The sequence below is a fragment of the Drosophila rhopaloa genome, unplaced genomic scaffold (genome assembly GCF_018152115.1).
Source record: "Drosophila rhopaloa isolate 14029-0021.01 unplaced genomic scaffold, ASM1815211v1 contig_163, whole genome shotgun sequence".
NCBI classification, from domain to species: domain Eukaryota; kingdom Metazoa; phylum Arthropoda; class Insecta; order Diptera; family Drosophilidae; genus Drosophila; species Drosophila rhopaloa.
This window is the reverse complement of record NW_025335043.1, coordinates 12,422,061-12,437,728: the sequence shown is the minus strand read 5'-3', so window position 1 is coordinate 12,437,728 and position 15,668 is coordinate 12,422,061. Positions and strand designations below refer to the sequence as shown.

The following is a 15,668-nucleotide window of genomic DNA, read 5'->3' as shown; positions in this document are numbered from 1 at the left end:
CAATAAACTGAGCTCTTTATTTGTTTTTAAATGGCTTAAACCAATTAGCTTTGACTTTATCCTGGCTCCTTTTGGATTTCGTAGTACATCCAATTACGAACAAACATACAATACCGAATTCCTTTTATTTCACTACGAGTGCCGCGTATATGAGGGATATGCAATATTAAATTTTGACAAAGGATATTTCAGCTCGAAGACTTTTCCATCTTTCCGCTCGGCTAAGCTAAACAATCTCCGCTTTATTACACATACATCGCAGCGCGCTTCTGACATTCAATCAGGGTGAGTCCTGATCCCGTTTTCCCTGCAATCCCCTCGTCCTGCTATCCTTCCGCCCCTGCCACGCCCACGCAGCGACAGGGGCTTTAATTGGATTTTCGTTACTGCGGCCGCAGAACAAAAAGAAGAAATGGCTGGCAAAAAAAAAAAAAGGGCAGGGAAAACTCGAATGAAAGAACCCGCGAAAGGAGAATTGCAATTTTCGACAGGCGTCTGTCGCTTTGGTTTCGATTCGCATTTTGCTTCCCCACTTCCACTTTGGTTTTTTTTTTCGTGCCCCATCCTCGCCAGAACTGACTCCACATCTCCGTCCATTTTGGCGCTGAGCTTTCGCCGCTGTTATTCCTCGGTAACAAAGTTTACATTTCACACATTCATCACTTCTGGCAGCTGCAACTAATAGTGTGCAATGCTGGCTCAAATGGGCGGCCCCATTTAAGAAGCTGATAGAAGGGAGAGGGGGGAAGGGGGAGGGGCGATATATATGGCAAAGCCTGCCCGCTTTTATTGCACTTTTTGCCATCGGACCTTGCCAAGTCGGGAACCCCGGCACTTGCCAAAAACGGATTAGTGTCTTACCAATCAATGTTCGCACTTAAAGCCTTAACGGGGGATTGCCAGTGATCCTTTTGCCATGGCACTTTTAAAATAAAATGGATCTGGTGAAACAGAGTGAGCCTACTGATTTATGGAGTACTCTTTTAAGTGGACTTGCGAAACAATGTTTATTGCAACAAATGCACTACGCAGCGCAGATTATTACACTACTCTTATATATTCCCTTCACTGATTAAAATAAATAAACAAGAGAGAACGCTATAGTCGGGTGCCCCGACTATCAGATACCCGTTACTCAGGTAAAGGGAGTGCAAGGGAGATGGAGATAGAAACTTTGATCACGCATAACTTTTTAACGAATGGTCCGATTTGAAAAATTTCTTCTACATTTCGATAGGTATTGATAAACACAATAAAACTGCATTTTTACTTTTCCGAAATATTTAAATTTTTAAAATCGTATATTAGCGATTGTGGGCGTTAAAGGGGGCGTGGCACTTTTTTGAAACAAACTTGCGCTGCGTAGGAACTCCTAGAATCTGCATGCAAAATGCCAATCTTCTAGCTTTTATAGTTTCCGAGATCTCAGCGTTCATACGGACAGACAGACGGACAGACAGACGGACAGACGGACAGACGGACAGACGGACAGACGGACAGACAGACGGACAGACGGACATGGCTATATCGACTCGGCTAGTGACCCTGATCAAGAATATATATACTTTATAGGGTCGGAAACGCTTCCTTCTAGCTGTTACATACTTTTGCACGAATACAATATACCCTTTTACTCTACGAGTAACGGGTATAATAATAAATATTTGCGAGCTGAAGGCTCTAACAAATCGCTAGCTCTTAGTTTAATACTTATTGTTAAGTTTAGATAAATAAAATTTATAAAATAAATTTTGCGTGCCAGAAGCTTATATTTTACCTAATCAAATTTAAATCAGTGTAAAAAATCAAAGAGCAATCCTTAAAATCGACTTTTGTTTTATCACTCTGCAGATTGTTTGTTATATTTGCCCTGCCATAAATGCCAACCCCTGACACCTAGGCACCCCACACCCACACACACCCCAACACACACACTCCATGATGAAGCTGTTGGCCCGACACTTTGAGTGGGCTCAAACGGAAGGGTGGAGACCCCGTCCTCGTCCCCATCCTCCCCCTCGATTTCGTCCTCGATACGTGCCTTCAATCTCCTTCAATCGCCAGTCATTGATCATCGGAGCCGAGGCGACGGATACTGATTTATGGAGCTGGCATTAAGCTTGAATTTCTCATCGCCGCCTTGGGAGCAGGCTCATAACTCATCTTAATTTTAATTTGCTAGTGATGGAGTGGCTGCCACTGCAGTCAACTCATCCGCTCTCTTCAAGACCCCACAGTACGACCCCCAGGACCCCTCTAAGCTGCAGCTTCATTATCTTAATCTACTACTTTTTCGAGGAGCCACAAAAGTTTGCTCAGCCCAAACAGAGGTTGCAAATTTGCGCCCAATTGCACTTTGGGTCCAGTTTAATCTGCGAAATTGCCAGCAATTTCCGCAAATTGCTTACATTACGTAAATGAAGAGGCGAAATGCAGCCGTACCCATTGTCCTGCGATGTTGCTGCTGCTGTTGCTGCTGCCTTGACTCCTTGTTCCTTTTCTATCGCTGCCTGTCATCAAGGCGCTAGAATATTACGTATACGCAGCGCTGGCCCATGCAAAACTTATTGCCATCGCTTTGCAGTGGAAATGGGGGCGGGGGGAGGGGTGGCTATATGGACACACTGGCAAATTGCAGTACAATTAATTTATGACACTTTAGCATGATAATGCCGCCACAGTCACGTTTTGTCTCGCTGGCAATGTGCGAAATTTTAATTAAAATAAAATATTAAATCAATGCCAAATTACTGTTTTACTGTTTAGTTTCTGCGGGTCCAGAGTGCCCCGTAGAGTGCTGGGAATTGGGAACAGGGACACATAATTCATTTGGCACAGAAAGAGGCCGGCGACAAAGTCGCTTAATTACCAAACGCTGTCGCTGTCGACGTCGCATTAACCCATTAATTAAGGTGACGTCAAAGGCAGCACAGCGCCAAAAGGCGATAAAGGCGAGCGAAATGCGAAAGGCGAAAGCCAAAGGAGGCAGCCACACACTGAAGCCTTCGAACCGGAGAAAGGAGAAATGCGATGCTTTCTCCACTGCCAGCCGCATATTTATGGTCCATTTTTTTCTGAGACTGCAGCTGGAGACGCAGCATATGGGGCACAGCAAGCGATTCGATACGATCTCTAAATCCAACAAGAACACTTTGCTGGAAAAGTGGTATAAATATTTAAAAGCTCTTTAAATAAATAAGTTAAATGATTAGAAAATATTATTGCCAACTTAAAGAATACTTAATAGTAAATACTCAACTTTCTAACGCTTAATCTAATCACCATCACAAAAAGTATTTAAAATGAAATAACTAAGGATAATCTAAAAAGCTCAAAATAAAGCTATTGACAAATAATTATATTCATGGCAACCTGTGTAATTATTAATCAATAAATAAATGCAATTATAGAAATAAACTATTCAAATTTGAAAACCCATTAAAACCATATCCATAATTATTTTAATAAAATACTGGCACAATAATTCAAAAGTTTAAACTTTTGTCTGGCTAAAAGTGTAATAGAAAAAAACGAAATAAAACCTACTAATCCCATTTTTGGCTGTGCTGAAACCCAATGGTGATTTTGTGAATGTTTAAATAGTAACCATTTTCAAACCGAAATTTCGCTGCATAGTGCAATCAGAGTCCACTTAGTGAACCACATCTGCGCGCTGTTTTACTTCCCGTCCACTGCATTATTAACTGCTTGGTTAGTTGGCTGCCATTAAGGCCAAAAATTGGATGTCAGCGGACAAAGTTTTGTGACCACTTAATGGGCCCCGCCCCCGCCTTCACCCCCTTTGTACCCCCTCCCCCTTCCCCCGCCGATGACCAGTCAGCGTTCAATGCCAAATAATTCGAAATTAGTTTTAGCCTTGCGCTTTCAAAATTAAACCAACTACAAAATCAATGCAGCGGAGGACAGTGGCAATCGCATTTTCAGTTCAGTTGAGTTGAGTTTGGGTTCAGTTTGGTTTTCGCCAGCTGGCCATTTGGCCGTTTTGGCCGTTTTTGCCGTTTTGGCCACTCGGTCGCCTTCTCATGGCGTTTGGCGTGTGTCAGGCCAAACTGGCAGTTCAATAATGAATAATAACGGGGCCGAGTTAAAAACTTCTGCCCCTCGTTTTCTGTTACCCGCTGTGCTGTCACAACAACAAACAACAGCGTCGAATGGCGAATGGCGAAAAACTTTGGCAATATATTTGCAACGCATTACGTGGCATGTCAAGCATTTTATCGCGCGTATTTTTCAATTTTGCTGGAAAGTGGAGACGTGGGGGGGGATGGATGGGGGTACTGCCATAGGGGGTCTGCCAATGACAACAGCACGACGCAGGATGCAGGAGGTGCAGCGAAGGAAGCTGAAGGAAGCAGGATGCTGGCAATATGCTCGCTGCAAAAATTAAAAAGGGGAAAAAGTAAAGAAATATAAACACTGGATAGTTGACGCCGCTTTCTGAGGCACCTCCCTCACCTCACGTCTACGTATTCCATTTTTTACACACACATTTCTCAGCTTTACACAAAGGAAAAGTCACATAGATCTTTTAATCAAAATCATAGTTTCCAATTTACGACCGTCATAAATAATTTAAAATATTATTTTCATTTAAAACTATAATACGAACATTTCAAATTCATTTATACACTCTTTCTTGAAGTCTATGGAATTTGATTTATTTATTGATTATCAGGTTTTCAGTCATTAAAGACTCAAAATGTAGAAATGTCAGTTAGTTTTATTTTTGTAATGATTATCTATATAATATCTTCAAATAATATATAATTCGATATAAGAAACATATATTTGCCTTTACCAAGCACACATGAAACTTTAAAGTCTTCATAACCATGTCCCCTTTTTGGACACATTTTCTCCCTGTGCACCTGTTTTTTCTAATGTTCGCCAAGGGTGCCTGGTCATATATTTCTTGGTCGCCCGCAAAGATAAGAGGACACCGACTAAGTCAAGTGCTCCGCCATGGCCGGCAATGCAACCTTGCCGAAAAAAAAACGAAATATGGAAAAAACGAAAAATTCGGAACAGGATGAGGGGTCGAGCAGGGCGATCTGGGGCCAGAAAACACCCATTGAAACACATTTCCGATGGACGCCTCATATCCGGTGGTGTGTGAGCGTTGAGCACAAACAGGAAACACATTATAGCAGCTGGTAGACAGACTTATGTGTGGCACTGTTTGAGAAATTGTTACACACGCTGGCTGCTGTCAGGGACACAGTCGCTGTTGTTGTTACTAGCCAGGATTGTTGCTGTTCTATGGCTTTGGTGTTGCTTGTTTTGCTTGCTCTCCCGCCTGTTGTTATTGCACCATTTTTTACATTTTTTACATTTTTGGGTAAATAAGTAAGCAGTGAGCAATGTGAGTTATGCCAAAAGAACCGCACCAACACAGACGGACAGATAAACGAGGCGAACAACGCTGTGTGCATGTACATGTGTTGCATAATGGCCGCCAGGACTCATCTATCAAAATGCGCGACTGGCGAAGTGCAAAAAGCGTTGCATACTTTGCAGCGCAACGAGCTTGAGCCTGAAAAAGTGTTGTGTCCCTCCGTCGAACCCCGAAAAAAAAGGCACCTCCCACAACTGCCAGGCAGAAACCTTTTGACAATTCGAGATGATGGCAGACAAAAACAGCGCCAACCACAAAAAGTATTGACTGCCCACTAAGGAATTGGTAATTCGCAAGGATAACAAGCCCAGCAGGATTCGGACAGCAGTTAGACACATCAAATGCGGTCAACTCGGCTTAATTACTTTAAGGCCATTAGATGGCTAGTATTGAAGTATAGCTTAAGGGATTTCATTAAATCCCTTTAAATTGTTACCTTTTGTAGTTTCTCTCGAATTATAACCTATTATCTCACGTTATGAACTAATAAAGGTGTATTCTAAAGTAAATTCGAATAAAATGTATAGTTTTAATACTAAAACATTTTGAAAGAAAATTGAGCAGCAAAATACTTTAAAATATCGGAATAGTTTTTCTATTAAAAAATTTAATTTAATAACATTATCAGTATGCAATTTTCCGTTCAGATTAATTTTTAATTATTTATTTATGTGGAAACGCCCCTGAACCATATGGGCTATTAATTTTGATCCCAAAATATGTACTGTTTATGGGTACCTTCTTGGCAAACACATAATACTCCTGCGCTGCCAGCGTAGAGGGCATAAAAATTCAGCTTGAAGAATGCTAAATTTAGCACAGGCAAGCAAGGAAAATGGCCCCCGGTAAATTGCTCATTTATTTGCAGCTGTCAATATCAATAACAAATGGTTGTTATGCCCCGAACAAACACACACATGTGGGAAGGGGCACTCACTTGGGTTGGCTTACTAATTTCGGGCCCGGAAAATGGGCCACTATCCCACATTTGCCTTTTCCGAGACACTCGCCGCCGCGCTGGTAACTTTAGCCGCACTTGACAGGACCAGTAATAAAATAAATGAGCCGCCATTCTTTTAAATTGAGTTTAATAAACGTCACACTTCATCGACAAGAGCACTGGGTATCCCGAAACACAATCTGCAACCCAAAAACACGCTTGACTGACCTATGCGAAAAAAAAGGAGGCTGCCCAAATGAACTATGAAAATGGCCGGGACATCATGCATACATTTTTTTTTGTATTTTTCCTCCTTTGGCACAAAGACCGCACACCCATACACATACTTATTTATTATTCCCCAAGCGTTTGACCAACAACTAACCCCGAACAGAAAAAAAATATATGGAAAGAACGGAGCAACTTTTGGGCCAAGTAGAGGACGAGCCGCATTCAAATGCCGTCTAATTTAGTTGCCTGCTGCATTGTGCGGTCCTGCCTCCTACCAATTCCCATACATCCATATCTATATCTGGCCAAAAAGTAGCCCAACTTTATGACCTCAGAGTTGTGCAACAGCATCGCGCGAATCGCTTACATGAGATTGTAATTACGATAAGCGACTCGGCCAGGAGCTTGGAGATGTTTTTGCCCATAAACCGCCAAATGAGCCAAATAAATGTTATTTATAAAATCCAGACAAATACGGAGAGGGTAGACGAGTTCTATAGTAGAGACTATCTGATACCTTATATCTTATACATTTTAAATAAATATATTCTAGGTGAACTTTACAAAGAATTTACTTTTGTCCATTGGTTTTTAAAAAGGTTTTGACAAGATCTACAAACATGGTTTTAAGTACCTGATACATACTTTACTTATCTTACATTAATATTTTTATGAAGAATAATGGTTCTTTATGTATTATAATTATGATTGTCCTTTAAGAGCGGACACAATAATATTTGTTGTATTTTGTAAACAGTTTGAATTTATTGTAGGCATTTTGTTTTTATTTCACCTAAATATAAGTTATGTTACAAATAAGTCCACAAATCCGTTTTACCGTCTTCCTCCACAATTACCGGGTATTTAAATTGGAATGGGGGCTGAAGAAATGCTGAGACCGCCAATCGCTCGACTTTTGTGTGCAAGCCAATTGCGATTTATGTTTATATTTATATTTATTTTTATATAAAATTCATGAGATATCAAATCATGCTCGCATATAGGTAACTAAATATGCCGAACACACACATGCTCACACAAACACAGACAGACGGCGACCATTCAGGCATTCGACTTTTGGTTTTGGCTTACAGCTTTTGTGCCACGGCGTTATGTAAACATTCAGGGCATCGGATCGCTTGCCAGCAATGAGCAGGCATGCCATGCATGGATACATATATCTATATATATCTATATAAAGATAGGGGCAGGGGCGTGGCAGGTTGAGGGCGGGGACAGGCGCCGTTTGCCGCGTTTAAGCGATTGAGATATATTTATTAAGCGCCCAGTCGCAGCGACTCAGTAAAGAAGGCTTGTTTATGGCCAAAAGCAAATCTTGCCAGCATTTTGAGGGGGCGGAGAAGGAGTAGATCTCAAAGTGGAGAGAAAAGGGGGAGAAAGGTGAAAGCTACGAGCGGCAGACGCACCTTGTGCAAAACACATAAATAAAGAGACAATTTAAACGGATTCGAGAAGCAAACATGGAATATTTATTTATGGTCAAGAAGGAATAGGATACACTTCAACAAAACGTTTATTAGGAAACGAATAAAAAATTTATAAGTGAAGCCTTTTCTTGAGAAAATGTAAAACTAAATAAGGGATCTAAAATGGGATTTCTTTAAAAATCGAATTCCACTCAGAAACTTTGTTCAATATAAGCCGAAAGTCACTTGCAGTCACAAAATATCTTACATCCCAATATATCATTAATTATAATCAATACCCTAATAATGTGGTTTGTTCTTTTCATAAAAAACCAAATATGACAGGACTTAAATCAAATTTAAAGATTTAATTTAAATGAAAAACTTAATGAAATTGACGCCAATTGATTAAGGTAACTTTAGTAATTATAATCTAGTGAAAATAACTCAAGGAAGTTAGTAAATTATGAAATCTATTTTTCAAGATACGGTTACAGATACGGTTAGTTCATAGATACGGTTAGTCCCCCAAGCTACATCGACTGGTTTCTCAATCTGGATCTCCTAAAAAATTCTGAACAGCCATATTTGATTTCACTTCAACTTGCAGGGCTGGACACTTGGACTCTTGATTGGTGGCTAATTAAAAGGAAAACTCGAAGGCCGGGCCGAGTAAATGTTGACACAGCGCAGTCACAATGGAGGGTCCTGATGGCGGTGTCGATGTTTTGGGGCCGCACAAAGCGTCATTAATAGAGCGTGAATTTTAGCGCAAACATACACAATCTCGCAGGCACACACTCACACACACACTGGAGGGCTTTGTGTGTGCGCATTTATAGCCCGCAATGTTTTGCCAATCAAAACCCCAAAGTCATTTCATTATTGGCTTTGCGTAATCGACGTCAAAGCGTCCCCGACCAAAAGTCAACAGCGGAGAAAAGGAGAGCCCAATCCGCGGCGGCAGGAGTAGCCCAAAGGACATGGTGTGGGGAACCGGGATCCTGCAGCCTGTGGATGGAACGTGCATGCAGTCAAGCGAATTGAAGGCAAATATTTTTACTTTGACACGGCGAAAGGGAATCGGGGGGAGGGGTGTCCTTCTGCTCGTCCTGGATCCCGGCAACTCGACTTTATTGTCAAAAAGTGTAAATGACACAGTTCGTTAAACGCGACATCGAGACGCTAGATACAAAGATAGATAGATATACGTATAGATGGGCTGCGACAGATGGCAATGGGGGGATTTTCGGGCCATATCCGTGGATTATGCACGCTGGGGCGTGGCCCCAAAAGTAGCGGCCGAAAAGGATTGCAGGCAAACATTAATGGAGGATACACGTTGGTCGCCAGCAGAGTTTTGTCAAGAATGTATGACAAATATTTTATGCTCGCATCATAAAGGAACCGCAAAAGGGGCTCCACAAGCGAATGACTGCAGCAAAGTGGAGGGCAGGAGGGACACGGCTTCGGATGGCGAGTATCTTTCAGATTGCCAGATACAAATCGCAGGCCCCAAAAAACATGTACAACGAAAATAAAGCAGAAGGCTGAGCAAAAGCGGGACCAAGCATAAAACCCAACAACGAAGGCACTAAATAACAACAAAAAGGAGTCGTACACGGGGAGAAAGTATTGCAATGAAAACGACATAATTATTATTCAGTGAAAAAGGTTACAATTATTAACATAGAAATACACATATTTATTTAACGTTATACAAATATTTAATAATATAAATTAAAATAAGAGTAGAAATCTATTATAAATAAATTTTTGATATATATGTGATATAAAATAACATTTTAAACATAATCTTAAAATTTAGGGATGGTTTAACAAGTAAAGTTCTAACAAAGTTGATTTAAAATAACAGATTATGATTAAATAAATAATCAAAACTAAACAAATATGATTGTGTTTGTAATCAATTCTTATACATTTATGATTTCTTGTCGTGCAGGATGAAGCTTTGAAGTTGCTGGAAAAACCCGAAAAGAAGAGGTTGGAAAATAAGAAAAGTAAGGATGGCTAAGGATGCCGAAGATAACAACAGAAGCAAAAGGCGAAAGGTGCAAATAATGCCAGGCCCCAAAAAGTATGCTACACATGTTGACATTGCCCGCGCGAGTGCGTGTGTGTGTGTGTGTGTGTGTGTGCGTAAGCGTATGAGCACAACGGTGCGTGTGTGTGTTTGCCAGTGGTTTATGTGTGTTGACGTGAGAATTTGCACGTCCTTTGTTATGCACGCGTGTAAATGTTTCGCCGGATTCTGATTCCATTTTGCAAACCGAAAGAAAGAATTGAAAAACTAAACAAACTTCGCCAGCGAGCAAATGTTTTATTTGTCTGCCGCACACAAACAAACAGCCGCACACACACACACACACATGCGAAGATGTCAGGGAGATACCCACAAATGCACTGCGATTTCTGCTCCCAATTCGTTTCGATGGCAAAGGGTTTTCTCCAGTTTTATTCCCCCACCACCTCCCTTGTTTTGTGTGCACACAAACTTTGCGGCCTCCTTTAGTTGTTATAATATAACAAAAAATAACGAAATGTATATAAACAGGACCTCGTGTGTGTGTGTGTGTGTTTGAGGTCGAGTTGATTGCTTAAGTAAACGCACTCGGGGCAGGCAAAAACGCTTCTTGGCCAAGTTGATTCGCTGAAGTTTGCTGGCTGGGAAATTGCTCGCTGGCTTTTCTTATTTCCCCCCTCTCCTCACCCCTCTTTGATCGGGTCAATTTCGGTCGCCCAGTGATTTTTGCTTATTTTTATTAATAGACTTTTTGTAAAATACCAAACAATATTTTTTCGGCCGACGGAAGTGTGCACTTCAAATTATGCTACATGCTTGGAAAACCCTTTTCCACCCGTCTGTGTGTGCGTGTGTGTGTCTGTGTGTGGGTGCAGGTCCAGCGGCTGTTTATAAAGGATAAATTTGCTGGCAAGGAGGCAGCTCTCTGTATGCCTAATCCGCAAATGGATATTTTGGCAGGGGGAATGGATTGGTCGAAAGGGACTGGGAAGTTCACAACTTTTTATTCCCGCTGATTGCTGATTGAAAACCGAACGGAGACCCAAATTCGGGTTCATTTTTGGTCCGGAGTGATGGTCCTGGGAAGTGAGTAATTAATTCTTGTGTTTGGCTTTCGGTGGGCGGTCGAAATGAGGTCTATATTTCTTTCTATATGGACTCTCATTAAAACAACTCGTAACCCTGTGGCTCCACTCTTTGAGTTAGTGATTAAAATGTCTTAAAAGTGGATATGAATTGTTGATAAATAAGTTATACATATAAGTAATCATACATTTATTTCCTACAATTGAATTAATTTGGAATTAAATATAAATAAAATAAATACTTTTAATATAATTTTAAATAGCTGTCGAGTGTTCTAACTAACTAATATTATAATCTTACCCTGAAAAAATATACACAATTTTCTAAATATTAGAAATAAACACATAAATATACATAGGTATCAACAATATTAGTTTAGTTTTCTTTGCTTAAGTCTTTCAATGTTGGGTTGACCTACGATTTTACACTTCGTTTGCAAAGCAGAAAATGGCAGCTATTTTCCCATCTTAGTTTTCCCCCAGCTTTCCCCAATCTTAGCATAAACAGACAGTCGGTTGACTCACCTTTTTGCCAGGCAGCGGAGACTCCTTCTCGTTTTCGCTCGCTCAATTCGGCAGGCAATTGGGCACACACATCAATCAAGTACTTCAACAAGTTTTTCTCTATTTTGTTTGGTCTCTGGCTTGGTTTAGTTTGGATTAGTTTAGACTTGGTTTAGAACGAACGGGGGGCGCCGCGCTGCAGTTGGCATAGTTATTGTAAAGGAATTTATTGATATTATTGCGGCTCACTCACGCGAGCAGCCGAGGAATTTTAGCACTTTGCCAGCCAATTAATGGGTTAACTTTCGAGCTGAAATTAACACAAGGGGAATGCAGGAATGCAGTGCACGAGAATAGGCCAGAGGAATGTTCAAGGCAACTTAAAGGATAACGGGCAAAGGACGCACATGTGGCAAGTTTCTCTCTGGCATTTCGGCCTCGTCTGAGTGAGCATTTAAGACCGAGAGACAGACAAATGTCAGAGGTTACGGTGTTAATGTCGCTTTTATTTAAAACGGATATCGGACCAAGAACAAAGGCGGGTCGAGTAATAAAAAATAAATTAAATGGAAAATGCACAGAGAGTCCTGTGCAAGTGGAGACGGAGAGAAAGAGAGAGAGGCGCGAATGTGTCACGGATTTCATTGCTCATTGAATACGCATTCATTTCACAAAGGAAAAAGGAGCACAGGACCTGCCAGCCATTCAGGCAGCCGCCTCAATCGAGTCACTCAGTCTGCGTACGTAAGCAGCGAAGGACATTCACACAGATACGGATACGGACACACACACACACAGGACTCGGAGAGCCACACGCACACACACAGAGAAACCAATACAGAGGAGAGTAAGCCACAGAGCCCGCAGAGAAAATCAAAACTACGCGCACACACAGGCGAAATTTCTGACAAATTTCCATGTGTATGTGCGCATTTTGTTGTAATTTGCCATTTTGGCAATTGCAATCCTTCGCATTTTATTGAATTTTACAAACACACTCGCACACAAAGGAGCCACACACAGGCACACACACACACGGACACAAAAGCAGGCCACACACTCAAACAATAACAACACTTTTTGTCATAATATTTTCATAATGTCCTCCGAGTTTTGACTTTCATTTTCCACATTCATTTCAAGTTTTTTTTTGCCGCAAAATGTCTTTGTTTTGTTGCCCACTGACTTAAGTATTTTATTTTATTTTTCTGCAGCTATTTATTGTGTTTTTTTGGGAAAAGCGGAATTTTCATACGCGTTCGAGTGGAGTGTGCTTGAATCGCAGGAGTCGCTGCTGCTTGCGGAACCGCCCTAAAACAGTCGGGAGAAAAACTGAAAATGAAAATTGCTGAAAAATTCACCCAAGGCAAGCAGCAGTGGCAGCGGGAAAACTGAAAAAGCTTTTCCGCGCTCCCAAAAAGTACCAGTATTTTTCATTTTTGGGGGGGGTGGGAGGCTGGCCAAGAGCGAGGAAAGCTCAATCAATAAGTCGAGCTACTCTCTTTCCGCAGGACACCCCCCAGTCGGCCAGCCAGCCCACCACCACCCAACCACCCACCACCCCCTGGGGCCATAGCACATGCTGAGTTTCGAACCTTTCGTGCCCCGTGATTTTCCTCCTTTTCCCAGCGACTCAACCACTTCTCTTCGGCTCGAAAATCACACTCACTTTTCCCCGGAATAGCCCGCTACCGTTGACCGTTAACCGCAACCGTAAACCGTTCACGGACGCAACTCCACGGCGGAGAATCTGCGTGAGACTTTTCCTCCACTTTGCACTGGACTGTCGGGTTATCGGCTCCTCGTTTTCCGGATTGCGATCCACACGTCTGACTGCCAGCCTGGCCACAACATGAATGTCTGAATGTCAGGTGTGCGATGCTCCACGATGCGTTCCGGCTGAGGAGTCGCAGGACTCGTGCTCGTGCGAAGTCCTTCTCCACGTAGGCGTCTCTCCGCCGGAGAAAATGTCCCGATAACCGTTATTCCAACGGACAGTCGGAGCTGCCAACTTAACGCAGGGTTGCCTTCGACAACTGCCAGGACCTCTGACATCGCACGGTTGCATCAAGCGGCTTTTACAATTTCTCTAAGCTTTGAAAGCTTTGCAGGACTTATACGCAGCTAAAAAGTATTTGAAAGTATTTTAATATCCTTCACGATATGTGACAATTACAACGAAAGGTTGTGGTAAAAGTTCTACTACGATTATTAACTTAAGCAAGATAATATTAAATAAATAATCATTTTATGGCATCGCGTTTGAAAATCGACAGTGAATTTTCTATTAAATATTGGATTAGAATTTAGTTTGTTTTAATTTTTAATGTTTTCTTATATAGCTATAAAAATAGGATTAGATAAAGTTTATTTGGCAAAATTTAAAAAGGGTTAAAGGAATTCACATGTTTTATTCTGACACTGAACATTCGAATTAGGCCATTTTCATAAAAGTAATGCAGAAATTAAAGTCCTAAAACTTGACCATTTGATAACTAATTATTTACATCTGCTTTTGATCTAGACATTATACTTCTTATTTCGGTAGCATTTGTTACCAAGGAATTATTTTAAAATCTTTAAAAAATATCATCGTTGTAAGGTCAGAAAATAGTACTAAAAGAAATGAAATTCGGAAGGTATAACAAACCAGCTTTGATGTGCTGCAGATAGGACTAAGAGATCTATTATTATTCAAGCTTGCAAATAATTAACCCTCATGATTTCATCTGCGATTGTGCTTGGCTTTCCATTTATAGAAGCTTTTTTGTATCATCTGCATGATCTGCTAATGTGGGAACTGCATAATTAGAATTTGCATATTAAATAACCCCTTTGGTCGCGCAATCGTTAGAGGGCTGCCAATGATGATGGTAATCAAATGGGTAGCTCAAGTGGTCGACACTTCAGAGACTGGCCCTCAAAATCTGCCAATCAGGCTCATCAATCTGTCAACTCCTTGGAGGAGTACCATTAGAACACATGGCCACATTGGCGAGGACAAAGGACCTGCATAAGGCGAGCGAGCAGCCTCTCAAGGTGCAAATTAGCAGAGCAGCAGGATAATAGCGCAGAGGTTCTCGAAAGGTACTCAGATCGCAAAGGCAGCTGCCTTGAACCCGCAGAAACGGGAACTTGTTGGACCTCCGCCTGCCACCTTATGCGGGTCCCACTGTACAGGAATGCCCCGTGCCAAGGTGCCAACTGCAACTTGGCCCCGTATCGCTTTTCGAGATCATTTTATTAGTATAGTTCTTTATTGTTTGCTATATTTTGGACACAGATGTCGGGCTGCTGCATCACTCCCTTAAAAACAGCGAAGGGTAGTTTTTGGTGGACATGATTTTACACAATTTTATACAAGGGGATGGGCTGCAGCAGGACATCTCCTTAAATGCTATACGGCTCTTTTGACGCTTTAAATTGATTCACACCGCGCACGCAACTGCCACCCCCGCACCCCTCAAATTGGTATGCTGCTGCACCCTCGCATCCCAGTATCCTGACATATCCTGTTCGCTCGCCTTTTTTCCGTGCTGTCATGCATTTGTATTTGATTAAACATTTTTTACGCGTTTCCGTTGAGGGCATCATTAGTTTGGCCCGTTTAGGGTTTCACTCTGGTCCAGAGAGCCACCCCCACACCCAGAATTCCACCCCCTCATCAAGTTTCCCAGCCCTTTTCCCTTTAGCAAGTTCCTATTTCCCAGTTCCCAGTTGCATCTGTCCGATTCCTAAGTCCACTTCCGCTTTTCCGCCTTGGCAGTAAGTGTGTTTTGGTATTTGTTTTAGTCGGTCCCAGATCGATGGCCCATGTCAATGGCCCTTAATGGCATTTCATTACCAAACTGCAGCGTTATTTGAGCATGATGATTATGAAGAATCACCCAAGAAACACTCATCATTATTGTTTGCCAGAGACTTGCAACCCCCACATAGATGATATATGACCACCTCGCCACAATTATAAACCCATCATTGAGGGTTTGTTTTCCCTGACAACCCAAAGAACAAGAAGTTT

General features: G+C 41.6%; 1 protein-coding gene across 1 annotated transcript in view; it reads right to left on the bottom strand.

Moving 5' to 3' along the window:
* LOC108051048 (glucose transporter type 1) overlaps positions 1 to 12,976 on the bottom strand; it is an 85,828-nt gene extending 72,852 nt beyond the window's left edge. Inside the window, exons 1-2 of the mRNA XM_044457954.1 lie at positions 12,903 to 12,976; positions 11,669 to 11,843 (exon numbers count right to left, since the gene is read on the bottom strand). The gene's annotated coding sequence lies outside the window, so the exon portion shown is untranslated. The remainder of the gene's footprint in view (positions 1 to 11,668; positions 11,844 to 12,902) is intronic.
* Positions 12,977 to 15,668: the final 2,692 nt, after the last annotated feature.